The sequence below is a fragment of the Rutidosis leptorrhynchoides genome, chromosome 2, assembly GCF_046630445.1.
Source record: "Rutidosis leptorrhynchoides isolate AG116_Rl617_1_P2 chromosome 2, CSIRO_AGI_Rlap_v1, whole genome shotgun sequence".
NCBI classification, from domain to species: domain Eukaryota; kingdom Viridiplantae; phylum Streptophyta; class Magnoliopsida; order Asterales; family Asteraceae; genus Rutidosis; species Rutidosis leptorrhynchoides.
This window is the reverse complement of record NC_092334.1, coordinates 63245941-63267996: the sequence shown is the minus strand read 5'-3', so window position 1 is coordinate 63267996 and position 22056 is coordinate 63245941.

The following is a 22056-nucleotide window of genomic DNA, read 5'->3' as shown; positions in this document are numbered from 1 at the left end:
ATATACACTCCAATTATCAGATCTTAGCAGCCCATGTGAGTCACCTAACACATGTGGGAACCATCATTTGGCAACTAGCATGAAATATCTCATAAAATTACAAAAACATGAGTAATCATTCATGACTTATTTACATGAAAACAAAATTACATATCCTTTATATCTAATCCATACACCAACGACCAAAAACACCTACAAACACTTTCATTCTTCAATTTTATTCATCTAATTGATCTCTCTCAAGTTCTATCTTCAAGTTCTAAGTGTTCTTCATAAATTCCAAAAGTTCTAGTTTCATAAAATCAAGAATACTTTCAAGTTTGCTAGCTCACTTCCAATCTTGTAAGATGATCATCCAACCTCAAGAAATCTTTGTTTCTTACAGTAGGTTATCATTCTAATACAAGGTAATAATCATATTCAAACTTTGGTTCAATTTCTATAACTATAACAATCTTATTTCAAGTGATGATCTTACTTGAACTTGTTTTCGTGTCATGATTCTGCTTCAAGAACTTCGAGCCATCCAAGGATCCATTGAAGCTAGATCCATTTTTCTCTTTTCCAGTAGGTTTATCCAAGGAAATTAAGGTAGTAATGATGTTCATAACATCATTCGATTCATACATATAAATCTATCTTATTCGAAGGTTTAAACTTGTAATCACTAGAACATAGTTTAGTTAATTCTAAACTTGTTCGCAAACAAAAGTTAATCCTTCTAACTTGACTTTTAAAATCAACTAAACACATGTTCTATATCTATATGATATGCTAACTTAATGATTTAAAACCTGAAAACACGAAGAACACTGTAAAACCGGACATACACCGTCGTAGTAACACCGCGGGCTGTTTTGGGTTAGTTAATTAAAAACTATGATAAACTTTGATTTAAAAGTTGTTCTTCTGAGAAATGATTTTTATTATGAACATGAAACTATATCCAAAAATTATGGTTAAACTCAAAGTGGAAGTATGTTATCTAAAATGGTCATCTAGACGTCGTTCTTTCGACTGAAATGACTACCTTTACAAAAATGACTTGTAACTTATTTTTCTGACTATAAACCTATACTTTTTCTGTTTAGATTCATAAAATAGAGTTCAATATGAAACCATAGCAATTTGATTCACTCAAAACGGATTTAAAATGAAGAAGTTATGGGTAAAACAAGATTGGATAATTTTTCTCATTTTAGCTACGTGAAAATTGGTAACAAATCTATTCCAACCATAACTTAATCAACTTGTATTGTATATTATGTAATCTTGAGATACCATAGACACGTATACAATGTTTCGACCTATCATGTCGACACATCTATATATATTTCGGAACAACCATAGACACTCTATATGTGAATGTTGGAGTTAGCTATACAGGGTTGAGGTTGATTCCAAAATATATATAGTTTGAGTTGTGATCAATACTGAGATACGTATACACTGGGTCGTGGATTGATTCAAGATAATATTTATCGATTTATTTCTGTACATCTAACTATGGACAACTAGTTGTAGGTTACTAACGAGGACAGCTGACTTAATAAACTTAAAACATCAAAATATATTAAAAGTGTTGTAAATATATTTTGAACATACTTTGATATATATGTATATATTGTTATAGGTTCGTGAATCAAACAGTGGCCAAGTCTTACTTCCCGACGAAGTAAAAATTTGTGAAAGTGAGTTATAGTCCCACTTTTAAAATCTAATATTTTTGGGATGAGAATACATGCAGGTTTTATAAATGATTTACAAAATAGACACAAGTACGTGAAACTACATTCTATGGTTGAATTATCGAAATCGAATATTCCCCTTTTTATTAAGTCTGGTAATCTAAGAATTAGGGAACAGACACCCTAATTGACGCGAATCCTAAAGATAGATCTATTGGGCCTAACAAACCCCATCCAAAGTACCGGATGCTTTAGTACTTCGAAATTTATATCATATCCGAAGGGTGTCCCGGAATGATGGGGATATTCTTATATATGCATCTTGTTATTGTCGGTTACCAGGTGTTCACCATATGAATGATTTTTATCTCTATGTATGGGATGTGTATTGAAATATGAAATCTTGTGGTCTATTGTTACGATTTGATATATATAGGTTAAACCTATAACTCACCAACATTTTTGTTGACGTTTAAAGCATGTTTATTCTCAGGTGAATACTAAGAGCTTCCGCTGTTGCATACTAAAATAAGGACAAGATTTGGAGTCCATGTTTGTATGATATTGTGTAAAAACTGCATTCAAGAAACTGATTTCGATGTAACATATTTGTATTGTAAACCATTATGTAATGGTCGTGTGTAAACAGGATATTTTAGATTATCATTATTTGATAATCTACGTAAAGCTTTTTAAACCTTTATTTATGAAATAAAGGTTATGGTTTGTTTTAAAAAATGAATGCAGTCCTTGAAAAACATCTCATATAGAGGTCAAAACCTCGCAACGAAATCAATTAATATGGAACGTTTTTAATCAATAAGAACGGGACATTTCAGTTGGTATCCGAGCGTTGGTCTTAGAGAACCAGAAAATTTGCATTAGTGTGTCTTATCGAGTTTGTTAGGATGCATTAGTGAGTCTGGACTTTGACCGTGTTTTCTTTAAAAATGATTGCTTAACATTTTTGTTGGAAACTATATATTTTTAACATATGAATATTATGTGATATATTAATCTCTTAACGTGTTTGATATTATGTGATAGATGTCTACCTCTAGAACAAGTCCCATTGACTCACCTAATAATAATGAAGAGTCAAATGTAAATTGGAATGATTCGTGGACTGATTCACAAGTTCCCGAAGAGGAACCGGAAGAAGAGTCGGAACCGGAAGAAGAATCAGAACCGGAAGAAGAATCGGAACCGGAAGAAGAAATAGAACCTGTGGGGAAAATAATAAAACGGTTAAGTAAAAGAGAATCCTCAACCAACCGACCAAGGTTAATTATGGTCAATGGTGTTTCCACCAAGGAAGCAAAATATTGGGAGGATTACCAATTCTCCGATGAATCGGATTCCGACGAGAATTCCGATGATGTTATAGAAATTACCCCAACTGAATTTAAAAAGGCAAAAGAAAATAATAAGGGAAAGGGCATAAAAATAGAGAAATCTAATTCCAACCCCGATGAACTTAATATGTATCGTCAACCCCCGAAGTCCTTAAGTTGTAACAATGACCCGGGAACCTCTAAACCACCAGGTTTTTCTAAACCAATGTGGACAACGACGGCTCGTATTAGGGGAACATCATATATCCCTAGAAACTTGGCAAAACGAACCAAAACCGAACAAGAAGAAACGAGCGAGTCGGAATAAGATAGTTATATTCGTGTGGTGTAATATATGTAATATAGTGTGCTTATGCTTTATGATATATGTAAAAATTGCTTGTATTAATAAGTATTTTTTTATGAATCTAACTCTTGTCTATTTTACAGTATAAAAACACAAAATGGATAGACAACCCAATATTTTAAGAGACCTACCCGGAGACATGATTGATGAAATCTTGTCTAGAGTCGGTCAAAATTCCTCGGCACAACTATTTAAGGCGAGATCAGTTTGTAAGACATTCGAAGAACGTTCCAAGAATGCCTTGGTTTATAAAAGGCTTTCGTTCGGAAGATGGGGGATATCACATTGGGAAATCCATAAGTTACGATGTGTTTACTTTGACGCATATATTGCGGGGAACCCAAATGCTATTTTACGCAACGGGTTAAGAAATTATTTTGACTCAGTATATCCGAATATAGGACTTCGTGATTTAGAAAAAGCGGCTAACATGCAACATAAAGAAGCATGTTATGCTTACGGGTTAGTAATGTTCGCTTCTCACCAAAGTGAGAACAAGAACATCGGGCTACAACTATTAAACAAAATGTTCCCACAAGTAACGGAGTTGGTAATTGGGATAAGAAATGAGGTTTTTAGGTTATTACGAGACTGTTGGTCATTACGTAACCCTCGTCCCTTTGACGACGTTACAACACGCTGTCTTATCAACGACCATAACGGTTATGTTCCACAAGACCAAGGATGGGAAGTAGTCCTAGTAAAACCAGAATGCATGACTTGTTTCTGGACGTATGAATTACGTGTCTTTATTGCCTTTGCTGAACGACTTGTGTACTAGCTAGAATTATCTTCACAACTATCTTGTATCAAAGTTATTGTGTGCTATATTTCATGCTTTATGTAAAATAAGCGGTATTGTAAGTTTGTAAAATATTGTATAAAAGTTTGAACGTGAAATATTATTACAATCAGTTTTTCATATAGAATTGTAGTAGTTGAATTGTATATTAGCTACTAAGTATGAACTTAACGGGTAGGTACTACCCGAATTTAAACTTATAAAATGCTAATATGAAGAAAAAGCTTTTATAAATGAGTTCATATTATGCTACGAAATACTATTAACTACTCTTAATATTCTGTATGATTAACTTGTTTCATTTGACTATTTTGAAGGAAATGGCACCGACTACTCGACACACCGTGAATATGAATGAAGAGGAATTCCGTACTTTTCTAGCTTCAAACATAGCCGCGGTACAGGCTGCGCTACATACCAACAATAACCTTGGATCTGGCAGTACAGGAAATCGTGTAGGATGCACCTACAAAGAATTCACTGCCTGCAAACCTTTGGAATTTGATGGAACCGAAGGACCGATCGGATTGAAACGGTGGACCGAGAAGGTCGAATCGGTGTTTGCCATAAGTAAGTGTACTGAAGAGGAAAAAGTGAAGTACGCTACGCATACCTTCACAGGTTCATCGTTAACATGGTGGAATACCTATCTAGAGCAAGTGGGACAAGATGATGCGTACGCACTACCGTGGTCAGCATTCAAGCACTTGATGAACGAGAAGTACCGTCCCAGAACCGAGGTCAATAAGCTCAAGACAGAACTTAGAGGGTTACGAACCCAAGGATTTGATATTACCACGTACGAAAGACGATTCACAGAATTGTGCCTATTGTGTCCGGGAGCATTCGAAGATGAGGAAGAGAAGATCAACGCGTTTGTGAAAGGATTACCGGAAAGAATCCAAGAAGATATAAGTTCACACGAGCCCACCTCCATACAACAGGCATGTAGAATGGCTCACAAACTAGTGAACCAGATTGAAGAAAGAATTAAAGAACAGACTGCTGAAGAGGCCAATGTGAAGCAAGTCAAAAGAAAGTGGGAGGAAAACGGTGATAAGAATCACCAATACAACAACAACAGCAATTACAACAATAATCGCAACAATTATCCCAACAATCGCAACATCAATCGCAACTACAACAAACGGCCCAACAACAACAACAACAACAACAACAACAACAGCAGCAACTACAACAATCATCCCAACAACAATAATAACCGCAACAACAACAACAATCAGAAGCAGCTATGCCAAAGGTGTGAAAAGTATCACTCGGGGTTCTGCACCAAATTTTGCAACAAGTGTAAAAGAAATGGTCATAGCGCGGCGAAGTGTGAGGTCTACGGACCAGGAGTTAATAGAACGAAAGGAACAAATGGTGTCGGAACGAGTAATGGCGGAGCAAGTAGTGTCGGAGCAAGTTATGCCAATGTAGTTTGTTATAAATGTGGAAAACCGGGCCACATTATTAGAAATTGCCCGAACCAGGAGAACACGAATGGACAAGGCCGTGGAAGAGTTTTCAATATTAATGCGGCAGAGGCACAGGAAGACCCGGAGCTTGTTACGAGTACGTTTCTTATTGACAATAAATCTGCTTACGTTTTATTTGATTCGGGTGCAGATAGAAGCTATATGAGTAGGGATTTTTGTGCTAAATTAAGTTGTCCATTGACGCCTTTGGATAGTAAATTTTTACTCGAATTAGCAAATGGTAAATTAATTTCAGCAGATAATATATGTCGGAATCGAGAAATTAAACTGGTTAGCGAAACATTTAAGATTGATTTGATACCAGTAGAGTTAGGGAGTTTTGATGTGATAATCGGTATGGACTGGTTGAAAGAGGTGAAAGCAGAGATCATTTGTTACAAAAATGCAATTCGCATTATACGAGAAAAAGGAAAACCCTTAATGGTGTACGGAGAAAAGGGCAACACGAAGCTACATCTTATTAGTAATTTGAAGGCACAAAAACTAATAAGAAAAGGTTGTTATGCTGTTCTAGCACACGTCGAGAAAGTACAAACTGAAGAAAAGAGCATCAATGATGTTCCCATTGCAAAAGAATTTCCCGATGTATTTCCGAAAGAATTACCGGGATTACCCCCACATCGATCCGTTGAATTTCAAATAGATCTTGTACCAGGAGCTGCACCAATAGCTCGTGCTCCTTACAGACTCGCACCCAGCGAGATGAAAGAACTGCAAAGCCAATTACAAGAACTTTTAGAGCGTGGTTTCATTCGACCAAGCACATCACCGTGGGGAGCTCCTGTTTTGTTTGTCAAGAAGAAAGATGGTACATTCAGGTTGTGTATCGACTACCGAGAGTTGAACAAACTTACCATCAAGAACCGCTACCCATTACCGAGAATCGACGACTTATTTGATCAACTACAAGGCTCGTCTGTTTATTCAAAGATTGACTTACATTCCGGGTATCATCAAATGCGGGTGAAAGAAGATGATATTCCAAAGACTGCTTTCAGAACACGTTACGGTCATTACGAGTTTATGGTCATGCCGTTTGGTTTAACTAATGTACCAGCTGTGTTCATGGACCTTATGAACCGAGTGTGTGGACCATACCTTGACAAGTTTGTCATTGTTTTCATTGATGACATACTTATTTACTCAAAGAATGACCAAGAACACGGTGAACATTTGAGAAAGGTGTTAGAAGTATTGAGGAAGGAAGAATTGTACGCTAAGTTTTCAAAGTGTGCATTTTGGTTGGAAGAAGTTCAATTCCTCGGTCACATAGTGAACAAAGAAGGTATTAAGGTGGATCCGGCAAAGATAGAAACTCTTGAAAAGTGGGAAATTCCGAAAACTCCGAAACACATACGCCAGTTTTTAGGACTAGCTGGTTACTACAGAAGGTTCATCCAAGACTTTTCCAGAATAGCAAAACCCTTGACTGCATTAACGCATAAAGGGAATAAATTTGAATGGAATGATGAACAAGAGAAAGCGTTTCAGTTATTGAAGAAAAAGCTAACTACGGCACCTATATTGTCATTGCCTGAAGGGAATGATGATTTTGTGATTTATTGTGACGCATCAAAGCAAGGTCTCGGTTGTGTATTAATGCAACGAACGAAGGTGATTGCTTATGCGTCTAGACAATTGAAGATTCGCGAACAAAATTATACGACGCATGATTTAGAATTAGGCACGGTTGTTTTTGCATTAAAGACTTGGAGGCACTACTTATATGGGGTCAAAAGTATTATATATACCGACCACAAAAGTCTTCAACACATATTTAATCAGAAACAACTGAATATGAGGCAGTGTAGGTGGATTGAATTATTGAATGATTACGACTTTGAGATTCGTTACCACCCGGGGAAGGCAAATGTGGTAGCCGATGCCTTGAGCAGGAAGGACAGAGAACCCATTCGAGTAAAATCTATGAATATAATGATTCATAATAACCTTACTACTCAAATAAAGGAGGCGCAACAAGGAGTTTTAAAAGAGGGAAATTTAAAGGATGAAATACCCAAAGGATCGGAGAAGCATCTTAATATTCGGGAAGATGGAACCCGGTATAGGGCTGAAAGGATTTGGGTACCAAAATTTGGAGATATGAGAGAAATGATACTTAGAGAAGCTCATAAAACCAGATACTCAATACATCCTGGAACGGGGAAGATGTACAAGGATCTCAAGAAACATTTTTGGTGGCCGGGTATGAAAGCCGATGTTGCTAAATACGTGGGAGAATGTTTGACGTGTTCTAAGGTCAAAGCTGAGCATCAGAAACCATCAGGTCTACTTCAACAACCCGAAATCCTGGAATGGAAATGGGAAAACATTACCATGGATTTCATCACTAAATTGCCAAGGACTGCAAGTGGTTTAGATACTATTTGGGTAATAGTTGATCGTCTCACCAAATCAGCACACTTCCTGCCAATAAGAGAAGATGACAAGATGGAGAAGTTAGCACGACTGTATTTGAAGCAAGTCGTCTCCAGACATGGAATACCAATCTCTATTATCTCTGATAGGGATGGTAGATTTATTTCAAGATTCTGGCAGACATTACAGCAAGCATTAGGAACTCGTCTAGACATGAGTACTGCCTATCATCCACAAACTGATGGGCAGAGTGAAAGGACGATACAAACGCTTGAAGACATGCTACGAGCATGTGTTATTGATTTCGGAAACAGTTGGGATCGACATCTACCATTAGCAGAATTTTCCTACAACAACAGCTACCATTCAAGCATTGAGATGGCACCGTTTGAAGCACTTTATGGTAGAAAGTGCAGGTCTCCGATTTGTTGGAGTGAAGTGGGGGATAGACAGATTACGGGTCCGGAGATTATACAAGAAACTACCGAGAAGATCATCCAAATTCAACAACGATTGAAAACCGCCCAAAGTCGACAAAAGAGCTACGCTGACATTAAAAGAAAAGATATAGAATTTGAAATTGGAGAGATGGTCATGCTTAAAGTTTCACCTTGGAAAGGCGTTGTTCGATTTGGTAAACGAGGGAAATTAAATCCAAGGTATATTGGACCATTCAAGATTATTGATCGTGTCGGACCAGTAGCTTACCGACTTGAGTTACCTCAACAACTCGCGGCTGTACATAACACTTTCCACGTCTCGAATTTGAAGAAATGTTTTGCTAAAGAAGATCTCACTATTCCGTTAGATGAAATCCAAATCAACGAAAAACTCCAATTCATCGAAGAACCCGTCGAAATAATGGATCGTGAGGTTAAAAGACTTAAGCAAAACAAGATACCAATTGTTAAGGTTCGATGGAATGCTCGTAGAGGACCCGAGTTCACCTGGGAGTGTGAAGATCAGATGAAGAAGAAATACCCGCATCTATTTCCAGAAGATTCGTCAACACCTTCAACAGCTTAAAATTTCAGGATGAAATTTATTTAACGGGTAGGTACTGTAGTGACCCGAACTTTTCCATGTTTATATATATTAATTGAGATTGATATTTACATGATTAAATGTTTCCAACATGTTAAGCAATCAAACTTGTTAAGACTTGATTAATTGAAATAGGTTTCATATAGACAATTGACCACCCAAGTTGACCGGTGATTCACGAACGTTAAAACTTGTAAAAACTATATGATGACATATATATGATTATATATATAGTTAACATTATATTATGATAATTAAACATATCATTAAGTATATTAACAATGAACTACATATGTAAAAACAAGACTACTAACTTAATGATTTTGAAACGAGACATATATGTAACGATTATTGTTGTAACGACATTTAATGTATATATATCAGGTTAAGAGATATTCGTACATCATAATATCATGATAATATAATAATTTAAAATCGCTTTTGATATTATAAACATTGGGTTAACAACATTTAACAAGATCGTTAACCTAAAGGTTTCAAAACAACATTTACATGTAACGACTAACGATGACTTAACGACTCAGTTAAAATGTATATACATGTAGTGTTTTAATATGTATTTATACACTTTTGAAAGACTTCAATACACTTATCAAAAAACTTCTACTTAACAAAAATGCTTACAATTACATCCTCGTTCAGTTTCATCAACAATTCTACTCGTATGCACCCGTATTCGTACTCGTAGAATACACAGCTTTTAGATGTATGTACTATTGGTATATACACTCCAATGATCAGCTCTTAGCAGCCCATGTGAGTCACCTAACACATGTGGGAACCATCATTTGGCAACTACCATGAAATATCTCATAAAATTACAAAAACATGAGTAATCATTCATGACTTATTTACATGAAAACAAAATTACATATCCTTTATATCTAATCCATACACCAACGACCAAAAACACCTACAAACACTTTCATTCTTCAATTTTCTTCATCTAATTGATCTCTCTCAAGTTCTATCTTCAAGTTCTAAGTGTTCTTCATAAATTCCAAAAGTTCTAGTTTCATAAAATCAAGAATACTTTCAAGTTTGCTAGCTCACTTCCAATCTTGTAAGGTGATCATCCAATCTCAAGAAATCTTTGTTTCTTACCGTAGGTTATCATTCTAATACAAGGTAATAATCATATTCAAACTTTGGTTCAATTTCTATAACTATAACAATCTTATTTCAAGTGATGATCTTACTTGAACTTGTTTTCGTGTCATGATTCTGCTTCAAGAACTTCGAGCCATCCAAGGATCCATTGAAGCTAGATCCATTTTTCTCTTTTCCAGTAGGTTTATCCAAGGAAATTAAGGTAGTAATGATGTTCATAACATCATTCGATTCATACATATAAAGCTATCTTATTCGAAGGTTTAAACTTGTAATCACTAGAACATAGTTTAGTTAATTCTAAACTTGTTCGCAAACAAAAGTTAATCCTTCTAACTTGACTTTTAAAATCAACTAAATACATGTTCTATATCTATATGATATGCTAACTTAATGATTTAAAACCTGGAAACACGAAAAATACCGTAAAACCGGATTTACGCCGTCGTAGTAACACCGCGGGCTGTTTTGGGTTAGTTAATTAAAAACTATGATAAACTTTGATTTAAAAGTTGTTATTCTGAGAAAATGATTTTTATTATGAACATGAAACTATATCCAAAAATTATGGTTAAACTCAAAGTGGAAGTATGTTTTCTAAAATGGTCATCTAGACGTCGTTCTTTCGACTGAAATGACTACCTTTACAAAAACGACTTGTAACTTACTTTTCCGACTATAAACCTATACTTTTTCTGTTTAGATTCATAAAATAGAGGTCAATATGAAACCATAGCAATTTGATTCACTCAAAACGGATTTAAAATGAAGAAGTTATGGGTAAAACAAGATTGGATAATTTTTCTCATTTTAGCTACGTGAAAATTGGTAACAAATCTATTCCAACCATAACTTAATCAACTTGTATTTTATATTATGTAATCTTGAGATACCATAGACACGTATACAATGTTTCGACCTATCATGTCGACACATCTATATATATTTCGGAACAACCATAGACACTCTATATGTGAATGTTGGAGTTAGCTATACAGGGTTGAGGTTGATTCCAAAATATATATAGTTTGAGTTGTGATCAATACTGAGATACGTATACACTGGGTCGTGGATTGATTCAAGATAATATTTATCGATTTATTTCTGTACATCTAACTGTGAACAACTAGTTGTAGGTTACTAACGAGGACAGCTGACTTAATAAACTTAAAACATCAAAATATATTAAAAGTGTTGTAAATATATTTTGAACATACTTTGATATATATGTATATATTGTTATAGGTTCGTGAATTAAACAGTGGCCAAGTCTTACTTCCCGACGAAGTAAAAATCTGTGAAAGTGAGTTATAGTCCCACTTTTAAAATCTAATATTTTTGGGATGAGAATACATGCAGGTTTTATAAATGATTTACAAAATAGACACAAGTACGTGAAACTACATTCTATGGTTGAATTATCGAAATCGAATATGCCCCTTTTTATTAAGTCTGGTAATCTAAGAATTAGGGAACAGACACCCTAATTGACGCGAATCCTAAAGATAGATCTATTGGGCCTAACAAACCCCATCCAAAGTACCGGATGCTTTAGTACTTCGAAATTTATATCATATCCGAAGGGTGTCCCGGAATGATGGGGATATTCTTATATATGCATCTTGTTATTGTCGGTTACCAGGTGTTCACCATATGAATGATTTTTATCTCTATGTATGGGATGTGTATTGAAATATGAAATCTTGTGGTCTATTGTTACGATTTGATATATATAGGTTAAACCTATAACTCACCAACATTTTTGTTGACGTTTAAAGCATGTTTATTCTCAGGTGAATACTAAGAGCTTCCGCTATTGCATACTAAAATAAGGACAAGATTTGGAGTCCATGTTTGTATGATATTGTGTAAAAACTGCATTCAAGAAACTGATTTCGATGTAACATATTTGTATTGTAAACCATTATGTAATGGTCGTGTGTAAACAGGATATTTTAGATTATCATTATTTGATAATCTACGTAAAGCTTTTTAAACCTTTATTTATGAAATAAAGGTTATGGTTTGTTTTAAAAAATGAATGCAGTCCTTGAAAAACGTCTCATATAGAGGTCAAAACCTCGCAACGAAATCAATTAATATGGAACGTTTTTAATCAATAAGAACGGGACATTTCACTATTGGTATATACACTCCAATGATCAGCTCTTAGCAGCCCATGTGAGTCACCTAACATATGTGGGAACCATCATTTGGCAACTACCATGAAATATCTCATAAAATTACAAAAATATGAGTAATCATTCATGACTTATTTACATGAAAACAAAATTACATATCCTTTATATCTAATCCATACACAATGACCAAAAACACCTACAAACACTTTCATTCTTCAATTTTATTCATCTAATTGATCTCTCTCAAGTTCTATCTTCAAGTTCTAAGTATTCTTCATAAATTCTACAAGTTCTAGTTACATAAAATCAAGAATACTTTCAAGTTTGCTAGCTCACTTCCAATCTTGTAAGGTGATCATCCAACCTCAAGAAATCTTTGTTTCTTACAGTAGGTTATCATTCTAATACAAGGTAATAATCATATTCAAACTTTGGTTCAATTTCTATAACTATAACAATCTTATTTCAAGTGATGATCTTACTTGAACTTGTTTTCGTGTCATGATTCTGCTTCAAGAACTTCGAGCCATCCAAAGATCCGTTGAAGCTAGATCCATTTTTCTCTTTTCCAGTAGGTTTATCCAAGGAACTTGAGGTAGTAATGATGTTCATAACATCATTCGATTCATACATATAAAGCTATCTTATTCGAAGGTTTAAACTTGTAATCACTAGAACATAGTTTAGTTAATTCTAAACTTGTTCGCAAATAAAAGTTAATCCTTATAACTTGACTTTTAAAATCAACTAAACACATGTTCTATATCTATATGATATGCTAACTTAATGATTTAAAACCTGGAAACACGAAAAACACCGTAAAATTGGATTTACGCCGTCGTAGTAACACCGCGGGCTGTTTTGGGTTAGTTAATTAAAAACTATGATAAAATTTGATTTAAAAGATGTTATTCTGAGAAAATGATTTTTATTATGAACATGAAACTATATCCAAAAATTATGGTTAAACTCAAAGTGGAAGTATGTTTTCTAAAATGGTCATCTAGACGTCGTTCTTTCGACTGAAATGACTACCTTTACAAAAACGACTTGTAACTTATTTTTCCGACTATAAACCTATACTTTTTCTGTTTAGATTCATAAAATAGAGTTCAATATGAAACCATAGCAATTTGATTCACTCAAAATGGATTTAAAAAGAAGAAGTTATGGGTAAAACAAGATTGGATAATTTTTCTCATTTTAGCTACGTGAAAATTGGCAACAAATCTATTCCAACCATAACTTAATCAACTTGTATTGTATATTATGTAATCTTGAGATACCATAGACACGTATACAATGTTTCGACCTATCATGTCGACACATCTATATATATTTCGGAACAACCATAGACACTCTATATGTGAATGTTGGAGTTAGCTATACAGGGTTGAGGTTGATTCCAAAATATATATAGTTTGAGTTGTGATCAATACTGAGATACGTATACACTGGGTCGTGGATTGATTCAAGATAATATTTATCGATTTATTTCTGTATATCTAACTGTGGACAACTAGTTGTAGGTTACTAACGAGGACAGCTGACTTAATAAACTTAAAACATCAAAATATATTAAAAGTGTTGTAAATATATTTTGAACATACTTTGATATATATGTATATATTGTTATAGGTTCGTGAATCAACCAGTGGCCAAGTCTTACTTCCCGACGAAGAAAAATCTGTGAAAGTGAGTTATAGTCCCACTTTTAAAATCTAATATTTTTGGGATGAGAATACATGCAGGTTTTATAAATGATTTACAAAATAGACACAAGTACGTGAAACTACATTCTATGGTTGAATTATCGAAATCGAATATGCCCCTTTTTATTAAGTCTGGTAATCTAAGAATTAGGGAACAGACACCCTAATTGACGCGAATCCTAAAGATAGATCTATTGGGCCTAACAAACCCCATCCAAAGTACCGGATGCTTTAGTACTTCGAAATTTATATCATATCCGAAGGGTGTCCCGGAATGATGGGGATATTCTTATATATGTATCTTGTTAATGTCGGTTACCAGGTGTTCACCATATGAATGATTTTTATCTCTATGTATGGGATGTGTATTGAAATATGAAATCTTGTGGTCTATTATTATGATTTGATATATATAGGTTAAACCTATAACTCACCAACATTTTTGTTGACGTTTTAAGCATGTTTATTCTCAGGTGATTATTAAGAGCTTCCGCTGTCGCATACTTAAATAAGGACGAGATTTGGAGTCCATGCTTATATGATATTGTGTAAAAACTGCATTCAAGAAACTTATTTTGTTGTAACATATTTGTATTGTAAACCATTATGTAATGGTCGTGTGTAAACAGGATATTTTAGATTATCATTATTTGATAATCTACGTAAAGTTTTTTTTAAAACCTTTATCTATGAAATAAAGGTTATGGTTTGTTTTAAAAATGAATGCAGTCTTTGAAAAACGTCTCATATAGAGGTCAAAACCTCGCAACGAAATCAATTAATATGGAATGTTTTTAATCAATAAGAACGGGACATTTCAACAGATACGTGTTAAATATTTACTCAGGTTCCGAGAGTTTTCAAGTGCATAACTATATGCATCAATCTCTTCTTATGTAGATGAAGTGCGGTTGGTTCATCCTCTCGATTGAGGTGTTTTCAAGAATCATAAAATTGTAATCGTCAAGATACAATGAGGTTTAAGATGAAATCAAGTGGCAAATTTGAAGAAATGTTTAGTTTCATATGTTATAATCAATATTTTAATTCATTTTAATTGTTCAATGTTATTAGTCCACAGTCGATAGTCCACAGTTAATAGTCCAATAATTCATATATAGTTTAATATATAACATTCGAATTAATTAATATGTATCGTGACCCGTGTACATGTCTCAGACTCGATCACAACTCAAAGTATATATATAATTAGAGAATTAACCTCAACCCTGTATAGCTAACTCCAGCATTACTGCATATAGAGTGTCTATGGTTATTCCAAATAATATATATAGATGCATCGATATGATATGTCAAAACCTTGTATACGTGTCCCGATATTTAAAGTGCGTAAAATAAATAACAGAAATTAAATGATGATAAATAAAGTGCGTAAAGTAAATAACAGAAATTAAATGACGATAAATAATATTGCGATAATTAAATTGCGATAAATAAACTGCGATAAATAAAATGTAATAAGGAATTAACAGTTAGCTAGGAACAGTTAGCTAGGATTTTGTTAGCGTGGTTTCTTAACAGAATTTCTTATAGTTAATTTGTTTGTTTCTAACAAATTTTTATTTTGTCCAATGTTATTCTTCATTATGCCACTTGTTGGATTCTGATAGATCAAAACCCAAATATGAAATTGAATGAAAAGGGTTATTCTGCGATGAACGGATACGTATAATGGTGGTTGTAAATAGGATAGTAAATGACTGTTGAATTAGATTTGAAAGAATGTACAGTGTACTTATTAATGTGAAATCTAAATATTCCTCGGGTATTACCTACCAGTTAAAATATTTTCACCATTAACAGTTTGTACGAAATAATTTTTTAATTACAAACTTTATGAAAAAATATATATACCTATATATTTTCTTCAAATGTAATCATTGATTTAATGAGTCAATATGATATTAAACTCATTTGATTCACCGTTAGAACAAGAATATATAATCTCTAAAACATTAGATATTACATAATCGCTATGTCGAACGAAGATAAATGATGTAGAACCTCATGTAGAACGATGATTATACTCGAGGTACAGAATGAGATGCCGAAGCTGGTGATGCGGATGTTGTTGGTGGTGGTACTAGTGCTGTTGGTGCTGAGGCTGGTGATGTTACTGGTGTTGGTGATACTGCTGGTGCTTGCAAATTGTGTACCTTGCTCTCTAAAGTTAACACTCGAGCTCGGAGTTCTTTAACTTCTTCTACTAACCCTGGTTGGTTATCAGTGTGAGGTAGAGGTCGGATATCTTCTCTAGTTCCATTAATGGTAGCCTCAAGACGAAAAATTCTTGCAAAAAGGGTATAAAAGGTGTTGCGAACAGGTTCGCCGGTGAGCGGGTCGAGTACTCCAAGGTTAGGTGGTAGATTCGGTTCATGATATGGAGTACCTTCTTCCCTTCTCCATAGGGTGAGTATGTCGCGAACCCACCCCCATTTTATCCAGTAATCACGGTAGTTGATTGGTTGGTGTGCTCCTGTCACGCTATCTTCGGAGTCAGAGAAATGTGGTCAATTTGTAGAGGTCATCTTACGCGATCACAGAAAAGATTTTTGATATGAAGAGTTTAGTGACAGCAATTGATAGTTGGATATATTCTCAATGCATAATATGCATAGATATATATAGTACCAGGATCCCTTAAATTACAGAGAAATTTACGAGAGATATCAGGCAAGGTCTTCAGTAACAGATATGCTAAGATATGAATTGTCAGATACGCTAAGATATGAATTTTGTCTATACACTATTCATGCAGTCATTGCTGTAAAACGTGTCTAGACTAAGAATAATGAGCAGGTAATTTTCTAAGGATGATAAGCAGATGCTTTCCGACAAAAATGATAAGCAAAACTTTTGACATGCAGACACGGTCGAAGTCCAGACTCACTAATGTACCTAAACAACTATCAGTTAGACACACTAATGCAAGACCTGGTTGCTAAGACCACCGCTCTGATACCAACTAAAATGCCCCGTTCATATACAATATAAACAATTCACAATAGTTGATTTCATCGCGAGGTAGTTGACCTCTATATGATACATTTTACAAACATTGCATTCGTTTTTAAAAGACAAACTTTCATTTCATCGAAAGTTGACGGCATGCATACCATTTCATAATATATCCAACTATAATTGACTTAATAATAATCTTGATGAACTCAATGACTCGAATGGAACGTCTTTTGAAATATGTCATGAACGACTCCAAGTAATATCTCTAAAATGAGCAAATGCACAGCGAAAGATTTCTTTCATACCTGAGAATAAACATGCTTTAAAGTGTCAACCAAAAGGTTGGTGCGTTCATTAGTTTAACATAAATAATCATTTCCATCATTTTAATAGACCACAAGGTTTTCATTTTCATTTCTCATAAATATACGTCCCATGCATAGAGACAAAAATCATTCATATGGATTGAACACCTGGTAAACGACATTAACAAGATGCATATAAGAATATCCCCTATCATTCCGGGACATCCATCGGACATGATATAACAACATCGAGGTACTAAAGCATCCGCTACAACGGATGGGGTTTGTTGGGCCCAGTAGATCTATCTTTAGGATTCGCGTCAATTAGTAGACTTGTTTACTAATTCTTAGGTTACCAAGCAAAAGGGGCATATTGGGCTTCGATCATTCAACCATATAATGTAGTTTAGATTACTTGTGTCTATTTCGTAAAATATTTATAAAAATTGCGCATGTATTCTCAGCCCAAAAATAAAAAGGTTAAAAAGGCAAGTGAAACTCACAATACTGTATTTTGTAGTAAAAATACACATGACGATATTGAACAACTGAACAATGCAGGGTTGGCCTTGGATTCACGAACCTATACCATTTATGTATATATTAACACATATAATGGAAATCAAACAAATTTATATTTTATTAGTGATATAAATATTATCTTGATAAATTATGTGTTTCATTAATAAATTAAATATATTTATTTTATATATTTTACATAAATAATTATAAAAATACTAATAGAGTTGTTATGTAATAACTATGTTTTTATATAAATCTTTTGTTTGTAATATTAATAAGTATAATAGTACTAAATTAATAATATTAATAGTAATAATTATATTTAGTAATGATATTGAAAATAATAATTTTGTTACTAACGTTTGTCATTTTATTTGTATTAATAATAATAATGTTAATAATATTAATAAGGATAATAAAATAATACTTGATTAAATTTGATGATTATAACATATAACATTCCTTTTTACCATGTCTATATAAATATAACATCGTTCTTAATACTTAGTATTTTAATTGTATCATTAAGCGTAATCATAACCATATCTACTTTCATCTTAATATTTCTTAAATTATATTTTCTTTTATATCATAATAATTAATATTCAAAAAAATAAAAAATAAAAAAAATATAATAATGTTAATAATAACAAATAGGATAATAATACTACCTCCAAGTAATGAGCTCTTAGAAAGAAAATAAACACCGCTACCCAGGCTTGAACCCCCGACCTCTCGTTATACGTAAACACATTCAACTAATGAACCAATTCTGTTTTTATGTTATTGATCCCATCTAAATATCTATAACCCGTTTTCATTATTTCTCTTTTTTTTTTCATCTTCCTAAAATTCAGTCCACCCGAAAATAGAAATAAAATCTTGACCCAAAAACAATTACGGTCCAAATTGTACACAGCCCAATACATGAAACCCATTTAATCAAACCCAAATAACGTAACCCAAGTTTCATCTTCAATAAATCAATGGTGTTGAGTTCTGGAAACAAAGCAACAGCGGTAACAGACTATTAAAGGAGGTGATCGATGGTGTTTAAGCTAAACCGAAAATAGCAAGGCTCGTAGCAATAATCAAAACCTACAAAAACATAACGAGTTTGATGGTTCAAGGAAAGAGATTAGCAGCGATTTTTTTTAATGCTTTTAGGGTTGGTTCGATGAACAGTTGCAAAAATATATATACATATATTTTTATAGACGAAGATGGGGATATGATGATGAGGTTAGTATTCTTCTTCGTCGAATTTTGGGTTCTCGGACATAAATACTAACAACTGTAGTTGCAGGTTTCAATGAGATAGTTGTGGTGGTATTTTGTAGTTGTTCCTGGTCGACATCAAACACCAATAGTAGCATAGCTTCAAAGATGTTCTGTTTTTTTAGCTTTTTGGACAGAAACAGTGAATTATAGGTGGTTATTCATAGTTGTAGATGGTTGAGAGGTGGTGATAGTACTCCAAATGAACATATATTTAGTAGCAATATCCTCCCAATATGTAAATTATTTAGTTGTAATTGTCCTATTTTAAGTTGTAATCGTTTATATTAAATAAGTGCGAAGACAAAAGGCGAAAAAGATGATTTGAAGACGCAAATGACCAAAAAGCTCAAATGTACAAGATACAATCCAAGTGGTTCAATTTATTGATGAAAAACGTCTAAAAATGACAAGAGTACAAGTTACAAAACGCAAAGTACAAGATATTAAATTGTACGCAAGGACGTTCGAAAATCCGGAACCGGGACATGAGTCAACTATCAACGCCCGACGCAATGGACCAAAAATTATGAGTCAACTATGCACAAGAATAAAATATAATATATAAATAATTATATAAATTATTTATATATTATAAATATATATATAATCATGTCGACAAGCTATGAGACAAAGGATCCTGAGCTGGATTTTCAAACTCCACGACTCGCGGAGTTTGAACGCCAAAAACTCCACGACTCGCGGAGCTGTCAGAAATCAAAACGCCTATAAAAGGCCATGCATTCTGCCGAGTTTATATATAAATAAATAATAATAATAATACTCTGTAATAAATAAATAAATATATATATATATATATAATATATATAGTATAGGGTAGTTTTATATTAGATTAGTTCGGGTTATGTAAAGGTTATTTTACGGGTTTTTAAAGTCGAAATTCTGTCACGGACGATGCTACGCGATAAATACTCAATGTAAGTTATGTTCTCCTTTTTAAATTAATGTCTCGTACTTAAGTTATTATTATGCTTATTTGAGCCAAAGTAATCATGATGTTGGACTAAATATTAAAGACGGGGTAATTGGGCTTTGTACCATAATTGGGGTTTGGACAAAAGAACGACACTTGTGGAAATTAGACTAGGGGCTATTAATGGGCTTTATATTTGTTTAACTAAATGATAGTTTGTTAATTTTAATATAAAGATTTACAATTGGACGTCCCTATAAATAACCATATACACTCGATCGGACACGATGGGCGGGGTATTTATATGTACGAATAATCGTTCATTTAACCGGACACGGGAATTGATTAATAGTCACTAGAATTATTAAAACAGGGGTGAAATTATATACAAGGACACTTGGTGTAATTGTTAACAAAGTACTAAAACCTTGGGTTACACGCAGTTGATATCCTGGTGTAATTATTAAACAAAGTATTAAAACCTTGTTACAGTTTAAGTCCCCAATTAGTTGGAATATTTGACTTCGGGTATAAGGATAATTTGACGAGGATACTCGCACTTTATATTTATGACTGATGGACTGTTATGGATAAAAACCAGACGAGCATATTAAATAATCCAGGACAAAGGACAATTAACCCATGGGCATAAAACCAAAATCAACACGTCAAACATCATGATTACGGAAGTTTAAATAAGCATAATTGTTTTATTGTATTTTTCATCGTACTTTTATTTACTCGCTATTTTATTTAACGTCATTTATTTATTGTCATTTATGTTTCGCTACTTTAATTATCGTCATTTACTATACGCTTCGCTTAAAATATAAATCGACAAACCGGTCATTAAACGGTAAACCCACTTTTATATATTATTATATATAATTATATATATTTTGTACAAATATAGTTGTTTAAAAATATAGTGTGCAATAAGCCCGCTCCCTGTGAAACGAACCGGACTTACTAAAAACTATACTACTCTACGATTAGGTACACTGCCTATAGTGTTGTAGCAAGGTTTAGGTATATCCCATTTGTAAATAAATAATTAAAACTTGTGTAATTTGTAACGTATTTCGTAGTAAAATATAGTAATATCACGTACCCCTACCTCGCACACATCAAGTTTTTGGCGCCGCTGCCGAGGACTTCGGCGAAACTCTATATTTTTAATTTACTTTTGTATAAATATATTTATATATATTTTTAGAAAAACAATATAAAATTATATAAAAAAACCGAAAATGCAAACTCCGCGACTTGCGAAATTTTAGGGCACGTGACAACGCGACTCGCGGAGCTGCTCTGACGCGCTGACAGAAACCCTATTTTCGCTTTAATTATGGAGTAATATTATTTATTATTATTTTTAAACCCTAATTACTTTATTATTTTAATATAATTAGTTTTAATTTTTAATTAAATTGTATTTTAAATTTTAATTAGTTTTATTTATATATAAATTAATACTCTTATAAAATAAATATATAAAAATAATATTTTTATAAAAATTGTACTTTTTACAACTTTAAGATTATTTTTTATATTTTGTATCTTTTTATTTGTTTTAGCGTAATATTTGTATTTTATCGCTCGTACTTAGTTTTAAGTCATAGTTTTTGCCGTAGTTATTTTTATTTCTAGATTTTTAGGCTTTGCCGTAAAATTCCTTAAGTGCTTTTTCTTTAGACTAAGATTTATGTGCTTTAGAATTTTGCGACGCAGTTTTTAGATTTTAGTACCTTTTTAAGATATTGCCATTTGGGATATAGTTTTTCTTTTAAGCTTTAATATTTTTAGACCCGACTTTTAATTCTTAGTTTTTAATTCCTTTTTAATTTACGACGCGCTATTTTCTTATTTTTATTTTTCGACGTTTTTCGACGCGCATTCTTTTTCTTTCTTATTTCTCGACGCTTTAGTTTTTAGGAC